The sequence below is a fragment of the Mandrillus leucophaeus genome, unplaced genomic scaffold, assembly GCF_000951045.1.
Source record: "Mandrillus leucophaeus isolate KB7577 unplaced genomic scaffold, Mleu.le_1.0 Scaffold258, whole genome shotgun sequence".
Classification (NCBI taxonomy): domain Eukaryota; kingdom Metazoa; phylum Chordata; class Mammalia; order Primates; family Cercopithecidae; genus Mandrillus; species Mandrillus leucophaeus.
In genome coordinates, this window is record NW_012102676.1 from 3,416,916 (window position 1) to 3,438,957 (window position 22,042).

Consider the following 22,042-nt stretch of genomic DNA (forward strand, 5'->3'; position numbering starts at 1 on the left):
TCCACATGGCTAGGGAGGCCTCACAATTATGGCAGAAGGCAAGAAGGAGCAAGTCACCTCTTACATGGATGGCAGCAGGCAAAGAGAGAGCTTGTGCAGGGCAACTCCCATTTTTAAAACCATCAGATCTCATGAGAGTCATTCATTATCACAAGAACAGCACGGGAAAGACCTGCCCCCATAGTTCAGTCATCCTCACTGGGCCCATCCCATAACCCTTGAGAATTATGGGAGCTGTTAGATGAGATTTGGGTGGGGACACAGAGCCAAACCTTATCAGTCTGACAAATGACATCCAGGATGATCCCATGCATACCCATATGTTGGACCAGCACAATATATGAGACCCATGTTGTAAACTCTAAATTATTTGCTACAGCAAACCCAAATTGAAGGGAGAGAGCACACTAGATTCAGGGAAGATGGCTTATGAGTTAATATTCCATCAGGGACTAACCTATCAGGGTTACTCAGTCATCTGAATCTCATTGTGTCTGCTTATGGGATTTTGGAATCTCTAAGTTCAATTCTTCATATATTTGGTCCAATTTCCAAAGGAAATAATCACAAATCAATTTTTGTGGAAAGATTTTTAATTCATAGCTTAGTGTGCCCTACACTTCTTAGGACAGGATAACTGCCAGGTTGCTGAGGGCAGAGTGAGTCACTCATTCAGATGACAAAGATTTATTCACATGTCAGGTATATTCTAGTATTTGGGATACATCAGTTAAGACAAGAGACAAAAATGCATGCTCATGAGTCTTATATTCTAATGATAAGACATGGAAAATATGCAATGAAATGAATAGATTAATTAAACAGTATATTAGAAAGTGTTGGGTCACATGAGAAAAGACAGAACAGAGAAGGGTGTGTGTGTGAGAGGCAGATACAATTTTAATTAGCGTAGACAGAGTAAGTCTCATGGAGAAGGTGACATCTCAGAAAATATTTGAAGCAAGAAAATGACTTAATCAGGTAAATATCAGGAAAAGAAAGCAACCAGTTGAAAGAGGCTAAGACAGTGAATATCTGCCCTATAATAAGAACAAGGAGGCCCGTATGCCTGAAGTAGAATGGGGGTTGGGGAAAGTAGCAGAAAGTGAGCAACTGGAAAGATGTAATTGCCAACAATTGAAATGTTGAGTAGGGATCAGGCACTCAGTTTCAGACATGTAAAGTTTGAGATATCTACCAGACATCCACTGGAGGTAAAATTCATTCTTGGCTAGAATATTTGATATTTATAGGTAGATACAACCACCATTTTGTGTGGTGGGAAGTGTTTGATTATTATTTCCTAAGAAACAGTTAAAGTGGGAATATCAACACTAAGGAAGAGGAGTTAGCATCATGGAATATGAACTTGAGTTCTTAACATGTAGAATGGTAATAAGCTTGATTTCTTAACACTTTATATTGTTACATCGGACTGGATTAACCAAAACAATACAAGATTTTAACTTGTATTAAACAAATACAAATTTAACTTGTATTAAATTTAACTTGTATTAAACAGATTTTAACTTGTATTTAACTTGTAGTTTAAACAAAGGCAGTGTGTTGGTATAGAGAATTAAAAGAGTTCATAGGAAATGCATGATTCAGGCATGATTTGATCAAGATGACTAGTTCTGCAGTTCTTCCAGTACTGTCCTACTTTTTGTGTCAGCTTCATCCTTGGGTTGTGTATTAGGGTTCTCTAGAGGGACAGGACTAACAAGATAGATGTTACATGAAAGGGAGTTTATTAAGGAATATTGAATCCCACAGTTACAAGGTGAAGTCCCACAATAGGCCGTCTGCAAGCTAAGGAGCAAGGAAGCCAGTCCGAGTCCCAAAACCCTCAAAAGTAGGAAAGTCAATAGTGCAGCCTTCAGTCTGTGGCTGAAGGTCCCACATCCCCTTGCAAACCACTGGTGTAAGTCCAAGAGTCCAAAAGCGGAGCAACATGGAATCCTATGTTTGAGGGCAGGAAGCATCCAGCATAGGAAATAGAGGAAGACCAGAAGACTCAGCAAGTCTGTGTCTTCTAACTTCTCCTGCCTGTTTTATTCTAGCCATGTTGGCAGCTTATAAGATGGTGCCCACCCAAATTGAGGGTGGCTCTGTGTTTCCGAGTCCACTGACTCAAATGTTGGTCTCCTTTGGCAACACCCTCACAGACACACCCAGGGACAATACTTTGCATCCTTCAATCCAACCAAGTTGACACTCAATATTAACCATCACAGGTTGGCATCCCTTATGGTAGCAAAATGTCTGTTAGTGTTCAAGATTTCACTGTCCTTCACTGGACTGTCCAAATGAAAGAACTCTTCTCTCCCTTCAAATCTCCAGACACAAATCCTTGGCTTTACCTTGTGATATAGTTTGAATTTGTCTCCCCACCCAAAGCTCATGTGGAATTGTAATCCTCAGTGTTGGAGAAGGGTCCTGGTGAGAGATGACTGGGTCATGAGGGCAGATTTCCCCTTTGCTGTTCTCATGACCGTGAGTGAATTCTCACTAGATCTGGTTGTTTAAAAATGTGTAACACCTCCCTCTTCTCTCTTTTTCTCCTGCTCCTGAAACATAAGACATGCCTGCTTCCCCTTCACCTTCCACCATGATTGGAAGTTTCCTGAGGCCCCCACAGACATGCTACCTGTACAGCCTGCAAAACTGTGAGCCAGTTAAACCTCTTTTCTTTACAAATTACCCCGTCTCAGGTATTTCTTTATAGTAGCATGAGAACAGACTAGTACACTTTGATTGGACCAACTTGGGTCACACGCTCTGCCATAGGTGAATCACTGAGGCAATGATAATGGAATTTATCTGATTAATTTATTCCAGTTACAGCCAATTTTTGGAACTGGGGAGGGTTAATTCTAACCAAATTGATTGTCAATAAAGCCTTGGGGAAAAATGGGGTAAGATGCATGCTGTGTAGGTACCCACAATATATATCTACTATGTTATATGAAATTTGAAATTGTGGATGCATAACTGTTTACTTGAGATGGGCCTGTGCTGTTAGAACCTATGTTTATTTCTACTGTAGACAGTGCATTGTACCTTTAAGTTAGGACATCAATATAGGATAATACCAGTTTTAAGTTAAAACCATGATTATTAGGTGGTTTTGCCTGTCTTCATCCAGCTACCTCTTCCAAAGAAGAGCAAATTTGCCTTTCTATGTTATCGATGATATGGTTTGGCTGTGTACACACCCAAATCTTATCTTGAACTCCCACATGTTGTGGATGGGACCTGGTAGGAGATAATTAAATCATTGGAGTAGGCTTTTCCTGTGCTGTTCTCATGATAGTGAATAAGTCTCATGAGATCTGATGGTTTTTTAAGGGAGAGTTTCCCTGCACAAGCTCTCTCTCTTTGCCTGCTGCCATCCATGTAAGACGTGACTTGATCCTCCTTGCCTTCTGCCGTGATTGTGAGGCCTCTCCAGCCACATTGAACTGTAAGTCAATTAAACCTCTCTCTCTTTTGTAAATTGCCCAGTTTCAGGTATGTCTTTACTTGGCATTGTCAAAACAGACTAATACAGTAGGGCATACTCATAATTGTGTTCCTTGGCCAGAAGAAATTCTAGAATAGTATTGCCACTTTCTTTCAAATGTTTCTTCTGATTTTACATCATTAAGCACTTTGTCTCCCTGTGCAGTACAGCATAATGGTAAAGAGCACAAACTTGATATCAGGCAGACCTGGGATCAGAGCCTGGTTCTAACACTCTGTGTAAATTTACCTAAATTGCTCATTTTTTTTGAGGCTTGATTTCTCCATCTGTAAAATATATTTAACAGTGCCTGATGTGTAGAGGAATTTGAGGGTTGATAAGAAAATACACACAAAGGGATTGGCATAGCACCTTCCAGGTAGCAAGAAGTGAACACATGATAGCTGCTGATGTTATTACTACTGTTTTAATCAAATTTAGAGAGTTGTTATTTTGTTGCTCTCTCTATATACTGGAGACATGCTTTTCTCAGAATAAAAAAAAAATAAGACAGTTTTATGTACTGTGAGTTTAGCAGATGTGTTCATAGCTGTTGATTTAGTTGTGCAAATTACTGAAGTTTTCCCAGCACTGCTATATCTTGCTCCTTTGCCAAGACTGTGGTTTGTATTATGAAAGACTGAACCATATCATTTTTTTTTTCTTTTTGGAGAGTCTGTGGTATATAGTAGCAGTGACAGCAGCAAATCTGTTTCACTTTTTGTCCTCACTCAATGCTTTGCTTGGTTTAGTTAACCTCTTTCTTCTTAACTCTTCTTAAGAAAATTCCTCATATTTCTTTTTAATTTTGCTTTCTATATATCTTGACACTCATTATCAAGTGTAGAAAACTAAATATTGTTCCTTGAGGAAACTTTTTCACATTTACCTTTTCATTGCTCCATATTCTCTTTTTTTTCTGTTCTATCCATGACACAAAGGAATAGCAAGACCTTCACTCGTGTGCCGAGACATGTAGTTTCCCACTCAGTACTTTAGTTGTAGTAGAAAGCTATTTCTGGCATCTCTAATTGAATTCTGAGCTCCCTCTTAAAGCAGTAGAAGTGTCTCACCATCATTGGCTTGCTGAGTTCATGTCATGTCTTCTTTACTCAGTCTGGGGGGACTACACACCTCCTGGTTAGCTTGTCAAGTTCCTTCCACGTTCTGCACTGAGGACACACAAAGAAATCTGTGAATGAAATCTCTGCTGCCTCATGTCAGTGAAGTCTGTAAAATTTAAGGAGAACAAAATAAAGAGGAATACAAATTTTAAGTGAATGTTAAAATGAGGTCAACTGCTGAACTCAGAGAGCTACTTATTGGACCCGGTAAAGAAAGATGTTTCGTTGCTTCAGGGGAAGGATTAGTAAAAGTCACATATAATAAGTTTACTAAAAACAAGCTCATTCATTAGTAGGTTGATACAATAATAGATCAACTCCAGATACCAACTTCATGTTTCTATCTCTTCTCCCATTAAAAGTTTTTTTCTTTGCACCTAGAACCAAAACTACCATTTGACCCAGCAATCTCATTACTGGGTATATACCCAAAGGAATATAAATCATTCTACTATAAAGACACATGCACGTATGTTCATTCTGGCAATATTCACAATAGCAAAGACATGGAATCAACCCAAATGCCCATCAATGATAGACTGGACAAAGAAAATGTGGTACATGTAAGTCATGGAATACTGTGCAGTCATGAAAAGGAATGAGATCATATCCTGTGCAAGGACATGGATGGAGCTAGAAGCCATTATACTCAATAAACTAATGCAGGAACAGAAAATCAAATACTGCATGCTCTCACTTATAAGTGGGAGCCAAACGATGAGAACACATGGACACAGAAAGGTGAACAGCACACACTTGGGCATGCTGTGGGTTGCGGGCGGGGGCAGAGAGAGCATCAGGATAAATAGCTAATGCATGCAGGACTTAATACCTAGGTGATGGGTTGTTAGATGCAAAAAACCACCATGGCACATGTTTACCTATGTAACAAACCTGAATGTCCTGAACATATGTCCTGGAACTTAAAATAAAATTTAAAAGAAAGCAACATTTCAAAAGAAAACAAAATGACAATGGAACAGTTTTGTTCTTCACAATGTCTCTTCACAATGTCTCTCTTCTTCTCCTCATCTTTGTTTTTCCATAAATGTGCTTCAAAATGTCTTCTGTGTCAGGTGACTGGTGCACTGGACACATGTATTGGTTTTGAACTGCAACACTTTTAGGATAAATGGTTGTGATTTTTAAATTCCAAATGGAATTCAGACTCTATTGGCCACTAGTAAAACACGAGTAGAAGGTAATCAACTAATTGTTTAGCTTTAACTTGGTTTACAAGTTTAGCCAATGAGTTTATTACCTACAAGGAGTGTTTTACTAGTGGTCAATAGAATCTGAGCTCAGTTTAGAAATGAAAAATCACAAATGCTATTTATATTATTGATTCACAGGAGAAAGGTATTTTCTTGCTTTTCTTTTATAAAACTGGTATTTTAAAAATTGATTATTTAGTAGCAGTTTGGAAGAAAGTATGGCTCAGATAGCATTCAAATATCTCTCTGTGTTATTTTGCTCTTCTGTTTGTCATGTATCTAGGACTATTAGACAGCTTGACAACCCTATGGGAATATAATTAAACTGTCAAATATTTATTCAGAATACACTTTGTGTCAGATGCTGGCCAGAATTTACAGTCTTTGTATTTGATTGGTACATTCTCTTCCACAACTCTATATCCTTGATTGCCATGGGGAAAAGGAAATACTGCAATGTCAGACTAGGACAGGAGTCTAACAGAGACTCCTAGATCAGCATAAGCTGAAATGCATATGCATCAAGTTCAGAATAAATTCTGGGAAACAATCCTGATCCTTCACACTACCTCTCAATAAGGTGGTAACATTAAGAAGTCTCCAAACCACGTGTTCTTCCAGATCAGACCTGGTTCTTAACTGGCTTCAGGGTAGAGCATCTATTCATTTCTTTCTTTCTTTTTTTTTTATTTCAAGTTTTAATCAAAGCTTGTATATAAGATTACTTTGTTCCTGCATCTTTTTAATTGTTTCTGGCTTGTATTTGCCCTTCTCCTTTCCTACTTGGTGAGATTTGGCTTTCTGTTCAAGAATCTTTTTGTGGAACACAGGGAGGGGAACATCACACACTGGGGCCTGTCAGGGGGTTGGAGGTTAGGGGAGGGATAGCATTAGGAGAAACACCTAATGTAGATGATGGGTTGATGGGTACAGCAAACCACCATGGCACATGTATACCTATGTAATAAACCTGCACATTCTGCACATGTATCGCAGAACTTAAAGTATAATAATTTTTTTTAAAAAAGAATCTTTTTGCAGTCTTTGTCCAGTTTTAGTCTAGTGATAACCACTTTGCTGGGGTGAATGCCTACATGGACAGCTGAGCCATTAACCTTTTCCCGCTGCACCCATTCAATGTAGATGACATATTTCTTCCTGTAAACCTGGACTGCTTTGCCAGTCTTCTGACCTTTATAGTGTCCTCATACAACCCGAACTTCATCATTCTTTCGGATGGCATGGATCGCACGTTATACCTTTGTCTCAGCTCTTTGGAAAATGTGGAAGACATAATCTTCTTGTGAATGTAGGAAGGTGCTTTGAGATGACTTTTGCGGTTCTTGCTTTGGTCGGAAGTCACAAAGGGATTGAACTTCATTTTGGCTGCTCCTGCTTTGGTGATGGCTGCAAAAGGTGCATCTATTCATTTCTAACAAACACTTGTGTATCTTCACCTCTGTGTCATGCAGTGTAATAGATGCTCAAAATACAGAGCTGAATAAGATGAGGTCCTTGCTCTCAGAGTTTATAATGCAACAGGGGAAGCACTGCATCCAACTTATCATATAAAAAAACTGTACAAGACTATAAATGGAGTGAATAATTCTTCTTTGACAGTTAGTGAGGAAGATAATACATGAGCTAATCACTGAGTTATGAATAGAAACTCACTGGTAGTTAAACAGAGCATGATCAAAAACATGGACATGTGAAGCAAATGAAAATGAACTCATTTGCTAAGTTCTAGAATTCAGGAAAGTAAATGAGGTTGGCTAGGCAAAGTTGGTTCACTTAGATGTAAAATATTAAAAGGAGCAAAATATGACCAATACATTCTAAGGAATATAATGAAAATTCAGGTATTGGTGGTGTCTATAGGAATAGTATCAGGAAAGTCCACAATTTTAATGACTAATAGAATTTGCCAAACGGGCTACTAATATTAATGTTATTCAAAATCATGGGAGTCTGTAATAAGATTTACAAATACCATCAGGAGTAAAATTAACAAGACGAAAAAAGTGGATCTACTTTTACAAAGAAGTAAATTAAATCAACTTCAGTTGTAAGTGGTGATTGCAAGATAGTTTTCTAAGTGATCTTGGACTGATCCAGCTCTCCCCACTTTCTTGCTTATGGTTCTCAAAATTAGTCATAATATGTGCTGAGAATGCAACATCTTGAGGTAACAAGGGACTGGCTGGAACAGCCTGGGCTCTGTTTCAGTCCCCTAGGAGAACAGGATGTCTTCAACACTTCAGCCCAGCACATCCCATCATCCTGAGGTATAAAACCCAACGTGGGCTGCTTTCTGGGGTTCCTCAGCTGCAGTTGAGGTAGGGTATGGGCAGATGACACTCCATCCATTTTGGACCGCTTTTCTGAGCATTGGGGGACTGAAATATGAGGAATTCTAGGTTTCTGTTGTTTTTTGTTGCTTATCTGTAAGAAACTCTCTTCATATAATTTGTTGCGTGTGTTGGGGGGGTATTCACTGGACTCAGAGAAGCTGGTAACCAGAGAGCAGCAAACCTACTTTACCCCCAAGACCATAGATCTTAAAACTGATCTGTCCAGATGGAGAAAATCATAGATGCCTGTGTTTGTTAGTTGTATAAAGCTTCATGGGAGTCCCAATCGTAGGATATGAAAAGATGGACAATATAAGTTGAATTTCTTAATAATCTTTATAATGACCAGATGCAAAGAAGTGGAGATAAAAGGTGAATTTGTTGATTGTAGTTTGTCAGTTACCATTTTGTGTTCAGCCACTAAAAACCTCTTGCTAGAGAATAAATTAAAACTTTAATTGCACAGAATTATATAAAACATGTGCTCCAGGAGTGTTTTTCAACCAGGAATTTGAATTGAGAATGAAAGTAAAGAGACTTACAGAAGTGAGTTAGCTCCTTTGAAAACACAACTAAAGAATATGAGTAGAATGAACATAAGAGTTAATACAGGTAAGCGTACAGTAACTTTTTTCTGGAACTTGTTTGTGACCTTCACCTTGAGCAGGTCAGCATGAGTACACAGTGTCTTATGATAGGGATCCTTCAAATATTCAGAAGTATCTCCAGTGGCAGAAATGAACATGTAACACAGTTCTGGAAAGTCTTCTAAAATTCATGCTCAACTGTATCTCCCTTTTTAATCTATATTCTGCATTTGTGTCTTATAACTGATTGAAATAATAAGTTGTTTAAATGTGACCAGTTACAAGATACACTTTAATAAAATAAATATATAATTCCTGAAATCCCAGCACTTTGGGAGGCCGAGATGGGCGAATCACGAGGTCAGGAGATTGAGACCATCCTGGCTAACATGGTGAAACCCCATCTCTATTAAAAATACAAAAAAACAAGCCGGGCGTGGTGGCGGATGCCTGTGGTACCAGCTACTTGGGAGGCTGAGGCCGGAGAATGGTGTGAACCCGGGAGGCGGAGCTTGCAGTGAGCCGAGATCACGCCACTGCACTCCAGCCTGGGTGACAGAGCAAGAGTCCATTTCAAAAATAAATAAATAAAAATAGTAATAAAATAAAATAAAAATAACTAAGTATATATCAAGCAAATTGAAGAACTGTGTTCCAGTAAGAGTTTGATAAACACACAAGAGGACAGTGGAACAATGGAATTCTAAATTTCCTGTGTGTATAGATGTGAAGAGGAGAAGGTATAAATCAAATTGGCAGTTTGGAGTAAATCTTTTTGTTTGCATATGGCCCAGGAAAGGTACTACGGGTCTGTGATGGCTAATAATGAGTGTTGGGTGGGACTGGTGGCTCCCACCTGTAATCCCAGCACCTTGAGACGCCGAGGCAGGCAGATCACTATGTCAGGAGTTCAAGACCAGTATGCCCAACATGGTGAAAACCCATCTCTATTAAAAATACAAAAATTAGCTAGCCATGGTGGCATGCGCCTGTAATCTCAGGTACTCAGGAGGCTGAGGCAGGAGAATCACTTGAACTCGGGAGGTGGAGTTTGCAGTGAGCCCAGATTGTACCACTGCACTCCAGCCTGGACGAAAGAGCGAGACTCCGTTTAAAAAAAAAAAATGAGTGTCAACTTGATTGGATCGAAGGATGCAAAATATTCTACCTGGGTGTGTCTGGGAGGGTGTTGCCAAAGGAGATTAACATTTGAGTCAGTGGATGGGAAGAGGCAGACCCACCCTCAATCTGAGTGGGCACCACCTAATCCACTGCCAGTGCAGCTAGGATAAAAGCAGGCAGAAGAACATGGAAGGACTTGACTTGCTGAGTCTTCTGGCTTTCACCTTTCTCCCATGCTGGATGCTTCCTGCCCTCGAACACCGGACTCCAAGTTCTTTAGCTTTTAGACTTTGGACTTACACCAGTGGTTTTCCAGGGAGTCTCTGGCCTTCTGCCACAGACTGAGGGCTGCACTGTCGGCTTCCTTACTTTTGAGGTTTTGGGACTTGGACTGGCTTCCCTGCTCCTCAGCTTGCGGACTATGTCTATTGCAGGATTTCACCTTGTGATTGTGTGAGTCAATACTCCTTAGTGAACCCCCCTTATATACATCTAATCTATTAGTTCTGTCCCTTTAGAGAACACCGACTAATACAGGGTCTGTTACTGTCCCCTATCTTTGTCATCTGGATGCAGAAGATAAAAGCCATGAAAACCAATTGCAAAATTATCCTGGGCTGTGTTGACTGGGTATTTCAGATCTGACTTGCATTTCTTTACCTTTCACAGGTATATTAAGGCTCTTATGCATAGGCTGTAATACAGCCTCTTCATGCAGCTTCGGGAGAATTCAATCATTTTGTCTCTGGCATAAGATATATCCCAACTTTATCCATGGGCTGGAGGAAGTAAAAGGAGGATTGTGTGAGGTTCATCACTTTGCTTGGAATGGACAGCTAGATGACTTAAGAAAGTTGGCCCACAGTGATAGGTTACAGAATAGGAATATAAACTGTATACACTGCTGAAAGAGTCTGATGCTCCTCGCTGAGCTTGGTAAGGTCCTGGCTCGAATCCTTAGTATGACAAGCAGGGAGGCTGAATATGGTGAAGCTCTGAACCTGGGAAGTGGCCATGGGGAGGCTCTTCTTATAAAGGTATGTTATGTAAAGTTATTAATATGCAAGGCACTGTGTCAAATTGGTTTTGGCCCTGAAAAGGTAAAAAACAGAAAAGTATTTTCAAATCCATATACGTTGTCTGCAGTTTCCCTCAAGAATATTTCTAGTTTTTGCTTTTGTCTCTGCTTTCATTTTGCCTTTGGAGGAAGAAATTCTATCTAGTCCCAACTTTTGCTATCTAACGTAGGAGTAATTCTGGAATAACCAACTGACAACCTGATTGATTGACCTGAACAATTTTCTATGTTCTTAAATGTTGTACAGTTTAAATTTTATTTATTTATTTACTTATTTATTTTTTAGACAAGAGTCACACTCTGTCACCCAGGCTGGCATGAAGTGGCACAATCATGGCTCACTGCAGCCTCCACCTTCAGGCTCAAGTGATACTCCCACCTCAGCCTCCCAAGTAGCTGGGACTACAGGTTTGCACCACCATGCCCAGCTAATTTGCTATTTTTCTGTAGAGATGGAGTCTGGCTAGGTTGCCTAGGCTGGTATTGAACACCTGGGCCACAGCAATCCTCCTGCCTTGGCCTCCCAAAGTATTGAGATTACAGACATGAGCCATTATGCCTGGCTGGTATAATTTTTAAAGGTTATATAAAAGTTAATTGCATAGATTTCCTACAATTTTTTTTTTTTTTTTTTTTTTTGGAGATGGAGTTTCACTCTGTTGCCAGACTGGAGTACAGTGGTGCGATCTTGGCTCACTGCAACCTCCATCTCTTGGGTTCAAGCAATTCCCCTGCCTCAGCCTCCCGAGTATCTGGGACTAGAGGTGCGCTCCACCATGCCTGGGTAGTTTTTTTTTTTTTTTTTTTTTGTATTTTAGTAGAGATGGGGTTTCACCACATTGGCTAAGATGGTCTCAATCTCCTGAACTCGTGATCCACCCACCTCGGCCTCCCAAAGTGCTGGGATTACAGGCGTGAGACACCGCACCCAGCCAATGTCCTGCAATTTATTTAACCAGTTTTCTAATGTTTGGTATTTAGTTTTTTCTGGGTTGTTTTTATTTATTTTGCACCATTATAAAATATATATTTGTTTGTATTTTTATCTTACAGTTTTTTGGTTAAAATTTTAGGAGGGAATATTCTGGGTCATAGAATAAGCTGCTGTACCATTATTTAACTTTTGCTGAAGTTCAATCAACCAGGAGGCAAATCATGTCAAGATCATTTTAGAGAAAAATAACAAAGCCATATCTCTGAATAAAAGGTAACCATGCAAAAACAAATCAATGAAATCTTTTTAGTTAAAGTAAGTGACTATGGAAGTTCAGGGTGGTTTATTGAATATTAGAGTCATTGACTTATTTCTAGCTACAGGGAGATGTAAATATACTCTGGGCTTAGGGGAAACACTGGAAAAAGGCCTGGGAACATTGTCTTCTTTCTACTCCTGGAGGAAACATAATTTTTCTTAGAGTGATTATAATATCTCATATCCAGACAGTCATAGAATTCCAATGTCCATGCAGACCTAGGCATAACTATGGGCATGAGAAGGGGATAAACATAGTGGTGTAGCTATAGCAGGAGAAAGTGGAAACAGCAGTTACATGTTTAGATTTGATGGCAGCAACACAGAGAAAGAATGAGAGAAGGAAATAGCAGAAGGCAACAAGAACAATAGTCTAATAAGGTATACAGAGAGACACAGAAGGTATAGGATCAAAATGAATATAAAAAGAAAAGAGTGACCTAAATGTCCAGCATTGTTAAACTGTTAGAACTAATACAAATTCAGTAAAGCTGCAGGCTCCAGAATCAACATACAAAAATGAGGAGCAACTTACAATTGCTTGACACCATACTCTCAGGTCTTAAAAAGACAGCTTGTTTGTATAGGAGATAATGAGATTCAATATCCAAATTAAGGATAAATGAGACAGAACAAAATTTAAAATTTCATATTATATTTTTAAACCCCTGGGTCCAAGGATATCTGAAACCTGAAGATGTAAGTCCAGACTTCCTTGTTATACTAAGCCAAATCAACTCCCTTCACTTCGAGCCTGCATTCTGCAACTGTTGGGTTGGGTACACTGTATTTGTCAATTATGTCAAGTTAGTTAATCATATTGTTCAACTCTTCTATAACCTTACTTATGTATCTGCTTATCCTATCAGTTGCTGAGAGGGATGTCTTAAAATCTCTCAACGTATTTGTGAAACTGACTATGTCTTCTTGAAGGTCTGTAAAATTCTGCATTACATCTTTTGAGGCTATGTTATTAGGTGTATACACATTTAGAATCATATTTTCCTTGTGCCTTAAAGTATCTCTTCGATCTTTAATAATGTGCCTTGGCTTAGAGTCTACAGTGTCTGATATTAGTGTAGTTTCAAGCTTCTTTTAGTGTTGCTCAGTAATTTTTGTCATCTTTTTTTAAATGTTTTTGAATATTAAAATTGAAAACATCTCTTAAAAGCAGCATTGAAAAAGCATAAAAAAGATTAAAATAATCTTCATTTTTCAATTATAATTTTAGTTCATTTATATTGAAAGTGTTTATATGGTCTGTGCTTAAATCTAGCATCTTCCAATTTGCTTTCTGTTTTTATCATCTGTTCTATGCATTTTTAAATTAATTATTAAATTCTATACTCATTTGCTTATTAGTGACACATTCTTTTATTATTTTTACTATTATAACATTCCTTAACAAATTAATATCCATCTAGAGATTATGATACTCTCTAATGAAAGCCTAGTGTAAATTAAGACTTTTACTATTTTCAGACAAAGCAATGACTTCCAAACTGCACACCTGCATGTGCGTGTGTGCACACAAAGACACACACACACACACACACACACACACACACAAACCTAAACATTGGGTTACTTTCATTTAGGTTTCCCTACAGCTTTATCCTTACTGCTGCTCTTCTACATACTCTTTCCTCATTTCTATGCTTCCCTCTTTCATCAGTTTCATCTGCCTAAGAACTTTCTGTAGTATTTCACTAGGAAAATGTATGGACTCTGAGAGTGACGGGTCAGAAGTGAATACAGCCCTCTTCTGGAGATGCAGATGAGGGATCATTGATACCTATGTCTAAGCTGTTCCAGTTGAAGAGTGGGCAACAGCACACAGCCAAACCCTCTTTTGAATCTCTTCTGGCTCTTGACTTTCTACTACACTGCTATCTTTAAATGTTGGCCTTAGTCCCTAATACTCCCTGTCAGACTCCCAGATCTTTATTTTAGATGTCTGGATTGAAAATTGCATGGCTTTATGTTTGGCAATTTACTTGACTTATCTATGGCTGAAACAAACTCACAGGGACAAGATTAATCTGGTTAAACTCAAAAGATTGGAAGTTTTAGTGAATGATACTTGTGAGATGATTTATATTGAACAAAAATTACCTTCTAAATAATACAAATTCTCCAACACCATGCAAATTATCCATTAGTACATATAATTAATTTTCTGTGAAAATACTGAATTGTGTTGCTGATTTTATAAAATCTAGATCATTTAACATTTTTAAAGATTGAATTTCAAATATGTTCAATGTATACACATTCTAAGTACAAAAAGTTACTGACAATTGTTCAATGGGTTTTGTCTACACTATTCAGTTATAACATTCCTTTGAGTGAAAAAGCACTTCATGTTCTCAGCATAAAGTTCTTTATTACTGAGAGTGTGCTTTTCCCCTGTCTGAATAGCCTGAATTGAGTTTTATTTTGAGTTTTGTATCTGCTTCAAATATTGTTGGCACACAGGCAAAGCTTTATGAAAATACAGAGGTTGTAAATGCCATTTTTCTATTCTTGAAACATGTCTGTAAATGACAGATGATTATTGATTTGTTGGTAGAAAAATGCACAAAAAGTTCCAAGACCTGACTGCCACATAAACTGATATATTTCTTATATGTAGCAGAAAAATAACAGACGTTATATACTTTTCAACTTGTAACAATGGAACTGATAGCGTTCTTGTTCTCATCTGTCCTTCCATTTTGATTCTTGGACTAGTCTCATAAGTATGCCCCTTTCCAACTCCAGCTCTCTACCACATACCTTGACCTGAAAACAGGTAAGATGATACTTTACAAAGCATTATACTAAAAGAAAACCCAGCTGTGCTTTTAACAAGTTGATCTACTGAAGAAAAACCAAATGCAACTTATACCAAAATATATCTTTATTTTTCTGAGTCCATCAGAGATGAAAAACAGCTCCCCTCTCCACCTTTTACCTAATCAAAAGCTTAAATCTGTTCACAGGCTTTACCGCCCAGCATTGTACTATTGTATATTGATTGCGCCAGAGGGCACCTCCTTGTGGAGAACAATTGATTTTTCTTTGTTAGCAAGCGATTTTAATAGTCTTTCTACAGCCTGTCATGTTTCAAGGCCCCAGAAGCAAGATGCACCTGTTACTAGAACTTAGTGATCAATCGTTCAATCCACAGAAAATGTGCCTCTCTGCTGTGTGAAAACCTCTCCACAATAATTATTCAGAAGGTGACTTTAACTTGTTTTGATAAATATGCCGCTTGGGAGTCTCAGGTGGGTTGCTTAAGCATTTTTACCTCTGAGCCTGAAATTAGGTGTTTTGTTAAATTGCCGTTAAGATAGCATAGTCACAAGAACAGATTTTTGCCGTTTAATGTTACTTTAGCAGCTTCATGCCAAACTTCCTTGCCAAAGAAACTAGCCCAAAGTAAAGGTCATTGCTTTGAAGAATGAATAATGATAATAACTCTATTTGTATTGCCCTTGATATTTGAAAATGGCTCTTCTGGCTAATTGTGAGGTGTGACTAAATAGTCAAAGGTAGGATCTGTAGTTTAATTCTGCACAATTGCTATCTGTTCTCCTTGACCAGTAGTGACCACTGTTTCCTTAAGGTTATATAAAGTGTCTCTTATTGTTTTTTTCCTCTTCATGAATCAAGCTCAAATAGTTTCTCTGTGTGTAGGGAGACTTCTCTGTGATCTATAAGCATATGAAAGTCTTTAAAAACTTCTTGAAAACCTTTAAAAAGCTTGTCAGCACTATAAATAACAATAGGTTATCTAGGTGTCCTAGACAACAATATTATTAGCTATCACTGGTTAGGACATTGCATATATTATCTTAATCAACTTTCAGTCAAATACTTTAGGGTAGGGATTACATGTCATGCTTTATAAATGAGAAAATTTGAGGGAAATTTGTGAAAGGTTAATTTTGTCAGGTTATATAAATATGGACGTATGTGACAAAACCAGAATTTGGATTCAAGTCCATTCTCTTAATCAATACTGTACTATTTCTCATCACTATGGTGAAAATAGGACCTAGAAGTGTAGACGCCTTGCTTGGATCTTAACCTGCATTAAAATCCCTGTCACCTCTAGAATATAGAACTAGAGTATAGAAGACCAAACCTTCTCTTCAACCCAGTAGACTTTTTTTTTTTTTTTTTTTTTTTTTGTGAGACAGAGTCTCACTCTGTTGCCCAGGCTGGAGTGCAGTGGTGCTATCTCAGCTTGTTGCAGCCTCGACCTCCCGGGCTCAGATCATCCTGTCACCTCAGCCTCCCAAGTAGCTGAGACTACAGGCTTGCGCTGCTAAGCCCGGATAACTTTTTGTATTTTTTTTTTTTTTAATTGTACAGACAGGATTTTGCCATGTTGGCCAGGCTGGTTTCAAACTCCTGAGCCCAGTGATCCGCCTTTCTTGGCTTCCCAAAAGGCTGGGATTACAGGAGGCATGAGCCACGGTGCCCATCTTACAGCAAACATTTTTTGATGTTTGTTGAATACCAGGCAACTTGATAGACTCTGGGGTAACAAATTGAGAAATATACAATCCCTGATTTCAAGAAACTAGTCAGGAAGTAGAAAGAAGGAATGGTTACTAAGAGGCTCAGCAGGGGAAAACATCTCAGCCTAGAGGTAGGAAATGTTTCGTGGAAGATATTGCTTCTGTATAAAGCCTAGAAATACAAAGAGGGCTGTTATGGGCTGAATTGTGTCTGTCTACAAATTCATGGCGAAGTCACATGTGTGTCATATGTTGAAAGGATAACTCCTCTTGCTTCAGAAAGTGATTGTATTTGGAGAAAAGGCCTTTGCAGATGTAGTCAAATTAAGATGAAGTCATTAAGGTGGGCTCTAACCTAGTCGGACTAGTGTCCTCATAAGAAGGGAAAATTTGGACAGAGAGACACAGGGAGAAGACCATGTGAAGCTTAGATATATGTTGCCATAAGTCAGTGAATGCCAGACATCACCAGCAAATCACCAGGAACTGAGGCAAAGGTATGAACAGATTCTCCTTCACAACCCTCAGAAGGAACCAACTCTTTCAAATAGACTTCTGGAAATTTGCTAACCTTGGTTTCAGACTTCTGATCTCTAGAACTGTGAAGCAATAACTTTCTGGTTTTGAAGTCACCTAGTTTGTGGGTCCTCTCTTACCGCAGCTCTAGCAAACCAATGAAAGGGTTTTGATAAGAATAATGGTAGAGAGAGAGAGATGCAGAGCTTTGTTTTGGTTTGCTTTTATGTGAAAGAAAGAACAAGGAAAACTTGAAGACAAGGAAATGTTTGTAGTCTGAGGAGGCAGTAAGGAGCCTCTGAATGTCTATGAGTAAGCAGCAGTGTGGCATTTTCAGAACTGTGTTTTAGTGAAGTTTCTCTCACATCACAAGTAGGAAGACCAGCAAAGCTCACCTTGAGACTGTTTTGTAGCTGCAAGTTAGTGAAAACGAAGGGAAGGATGCTTGATGTGAGGAAATTATTTTTAAAACTGAACTTTCTTTAAAGAACTAATCAACTCTGACCTTTATGTTTGTAAACCACTGGAGGGGGGCGGGAAAATAGATGAGAAAACAGGTTCCAGTCATTTCACCTGAGGGATCAGAACCAAGACTAATGAGGCAATATGTTAGATCAACAGAAGAAGAAATGCTTTGAAAATGCTCCTGTCTTGTTCCACATGTTTAGGTCTCATGAAGTTAGAAAGATCCTTTAGATGGTGAATCAGCAGATCTGGATTTTAGAATCAGCTCGCCAAAGAACTGTATAACCAGTTAAATAAATGACTGAATTTCCTGATTTCAGTTTTCCTTTTTCTTTTCAAGCTTTTAAGTTCAGGAATACATGTGCAGGTTGTTGCATAGGTAAACTTCTGTCATGGGGATTCGTTGTACAGATTATTTCATCACCCAGGTATTATTAAGCCTTCTACCCATTAGTTATTTTCCCTGATCCTCTCCCTCCTCCCACTCTTCGCCTTCCAATAGACCCCAGTGTGTGTTCTTTTTTAAAAAAAATAAAAGAAAATGGTGGATGTATTCGTAGTTACATTCCTTCCAGTTCTAATAAACAGTCTTAAGGAATGTGGTAAGCTTACTTCCGCTTTAGATGTGTGCTGTTTCATCTTGTTTCTCTCTCTCAGTGTTTCTATTCTGTATTAGTGCAACCAAACTTTTGAATAAAATTGAACTCATAATTTTCTCACTAAATCTGAATGTCCTAACCATTTGAAGTGAATTCATGTGTGGCCATAGTCACAGATGCTATAAGCATACATAAATGTGTTAAAATTAGAGCAGAAGAAGGGAAAGACAACAAATGAAGTACATGTCACAGAATTTTTTTTTAAGTAAAAAGTTCAGAAACCAAGTAACCTTTCAGAATAAAATAGATAGAGGATAACTAAGAAGAAAAAGGTACAGGTGTGGGAAACGATGAAGGTCAGTGTAAGCAAGTGGCACGCAGGCGATGAACAGGTGCAGCAAGAGGTGCAAAAATGAATGATCTATTATGGAAAAGTCACATCAAGGGTCTGTTTTTGTCTGTGTTACCCGAGGCGACTAGATGCACTAAGTGAAATACATCAGTGCAGATTACTAACACCTTACCAATTTAAGAGAGGTTAACAGCAATAGAAGAGAAAACGGTGATGCAGCCTTAAATGCTATTTTCATAAGTGATGCTTTAATAAGACTGAACAAATCATTTGCCATAGCAGTTAAAAGGAGTCAAGGATTACAGACTAGGGCCTGTGGGCCAAATCTGACTGACTTCTGGTTTTGGAAATAAACTTTCACTGGAACACAGCCGTGCCCATTTGTGTACATATGTCTATGGCTGCTTTTGTGTTACGATGACAAAAAATGGTTTAAGTAGTTGCAAAAGAAGGCATACAGCTCCAAAAGCTGAAAATATTTACTATTTGGCCTTTTACAGGAAAGACTTCTGACCACTGCTCTAGAGGGTTTCTAACAAACCTTTTAGAAAATTCTCAGCGCCTAGAATTTAACTGCTTGGGTTAAAAATACTTTTTTCTTCTGCCTACTCACTCTGTGGTCTTGGACTTGATATTTACCACTCTTCAACTTTTAGTTTTCCTCATGTATAAAACAGATACAATAAACGTTTTTCACAAATAGAGTTCTTGCTAGGACCAATTAAAGAATCTAAGCAATCTAAGCACCACTGTGCTCACGTCCACATCTACCTAGGCTACTGATTTCTTTTCATGTTTTTTTCTCCCAGGGACTGCTGCAGTTTCCATCAACCAAGCAGACACTTCAGAGATACTTTTGTGACCACCAGGCATTACAAGGATCCTCAAAGTTCCAAAATTCCCCAGATATTTGTACTAGTTTAGGATAGAATGCCTCACACCATCATCTTGTTTTAGAATTTGTTAGATGCGTACCAAAACACTACAAGTTGTGCTCCAAATGTTTATTTCTATTTATTTATTTTTAATTTGTATAAATTTAGAGGACACAAGTGTAATTTTGTTACATGTATAAGTTGCATAGTGGTGAAGTCAGGGCTTTTATGGTACTCATCACCCAAAGAATGCATATTGTACCCCTTTCCAGTGACATTGCTCTGTGAGTATTAACTCAGGGTCATATATAGCCATTAAGACCTAGGTAGAAATTCATAGTGTGGGGCCAGAGACAGTCTGACAGGAGGCTAGCCTAAGAATCACTCTTCCCTTCTGAAAATAAAATGTAATATGGAGTCAAGCTGGTCATTGATAGCTCCCTTTTCTCTCGGAATGAGTTTTCATGTGGCACATTCTCAGTTCTCCATGCAGAGTGTTCCTAGTTGCTCTTTATCGTTTTGGCAGACAGTACCAAAAATACCAGAATTTCAAAAGATGACACAGCATAGGCTAAAGGTGGTGACACTTTTGCCACTTCCTACTGTTTTTGATCTTATACTACTCAAAATAGGGATTCCTGAATATATTTAGAAATAGTCCCCTATGTCCTTAAGATAATGTCAATTGCTAATATTCACTGGACATTTGCTATATGCCAGGTACTGTGCTAATCACACTGATGTATTATCTTATTTAATTCTCTAAAAATTCTGAGGTATTGTCATTATTTCTACTTTATAATAGGAAAATTACAGAAATGGCCTGAGGTCACAGTTCGTGATGGAACAAGGCCTTGAACCAGGGCTTTTTCATTCCAAAGCCCTTGCCTTTGAGCACATCCTGTACTGTTTCTCAATATCAGTAATTATTGAATTGTGTCTTACAAAAAATGACATGTTGAAGTCCTAATCCCCAGCATCTCAGAATGTGACCTTACTTGGAAATACGTTCTTTGCAGATGTAATTAGTTAAGATGAGGTAATAGTGGAGTAGGGTAGATCTTTAATCCAATATGACTAGTGTCCTTATAAGAAGACAGCCGTATGAAGACAGAGAGGCACAAATGGAGAATGCCATTTGACAAACGAGGCAGAGATTGGATTTATATAGCTATAGGTCAAGGGTTACCAAAGATTGCTAGCAACCCACCAGAAGGTAAAAAGAGGCAAGGAAGGACTTCCCTTCAGAAGGATCATGGTCCTGCCAACACCTTGATTTTGGACTTCTAGTCTCCAGAATTGTGCGAAAATAAATTTCTGTTGTTTTAATCCACCTAGTTTCTGGCATTTTTCTGCATCAGCTCTAGAAAAACAGTACAGCCATATAAATAGAGAAACTCTAAGGAAAAAGACGATGTGCTATAAACGGAGAATCTAAAATGTAACATAGCCTAAGAGGAATGAGAGACTCCAAACATAAAACAACTTTCTGAGTGTGCTGGTTAATACTGAGTGTCAATTTGATTGGATTGAAGGATACAAAGTATTGATCCTGGGTGTGTCTGTGTGGGTGTTGCCAAAGCAGATTAACATTTGAGTCAATGGGCTGGGCATGGCCAAAGGAGATTAACATTTGAGTCAGTGGGCTGGGGAAGGCAGACCCACCCTTAATCTGATTGGGCACCATCTAATCAGCTGCCAGCAAGGCTAGAATATAAGCAGGCAAAAAAAATTGAAAAGAGACTGGTCTAGCCTCCCAGCCTACATCTTTCCTCAGTGCTGGATGTTTCCTGCCCTTGAACATCGGATTCCAATTTCTTCAGTTTTGGAACTCAGACTGGCTCTCCTTGCTCCTCAGCCTGCAGATGGCCTATTGTGGGACCTTGTGATCACGTGAGTTAATATTTAATAAACTCTCCTTTATATACATATATATATTCCATTTGTTCTGTCTCTCTAGAGAACCCTAATACACTAAAGAAAAGAGGAAGAGGACCACAAAAACAAAGAAAAGAAAGAAAAAAGTAAACAAAGTAATCTGGTTGTAAAATGAGTTCGCTAATTTTCTGGTGACATCTGATTTTAATGGGATATTGACAAAAAAATGAAAGCAGGGATGTAAAACCAAAGTAAATAAATACCTATAACTCATTATGAACAAGGTTAATATTTAGGGGTTTGGTGGTGGTGACTGAGGAGAAGGAATTACAGACAATTAAAGACCAAAACAAAATAAGTAAAGGTTGGATTTAATGTAAACCTCAAATTTAAAATAATATTCCTATGTGACATCATAGAAATGGCACCCAAAAGAATAAAAATAAAACTACAGCAATAATTTAGATCTATAACTATAAATTATCTGATGGAAAAATAGCTAAACTGTTCTCTATTGAAATAGTCTATGATTGTTACCTATTTCATCTCAGCTGGTCTCCCTATATCTAAATACTGGAATAGAGCATTAGGGTGTCCCAATTCTGCAGTG

At 38.3% G+C, this 22,042-nt stretch overlaps 1 pseudogene; it reads right to left on the minus strand.

Annotated features, from left to right (window-relative positions):
* Window positions 1-4,646: 4,646 nt before the first annotated feature.
* LOC105542425 lies at window positions 4,647-7,224 on the minus strand (annotated as a pseudogene).
* Window positions 7,225-22,042: the final 14,818 nt, after the last annotated feature.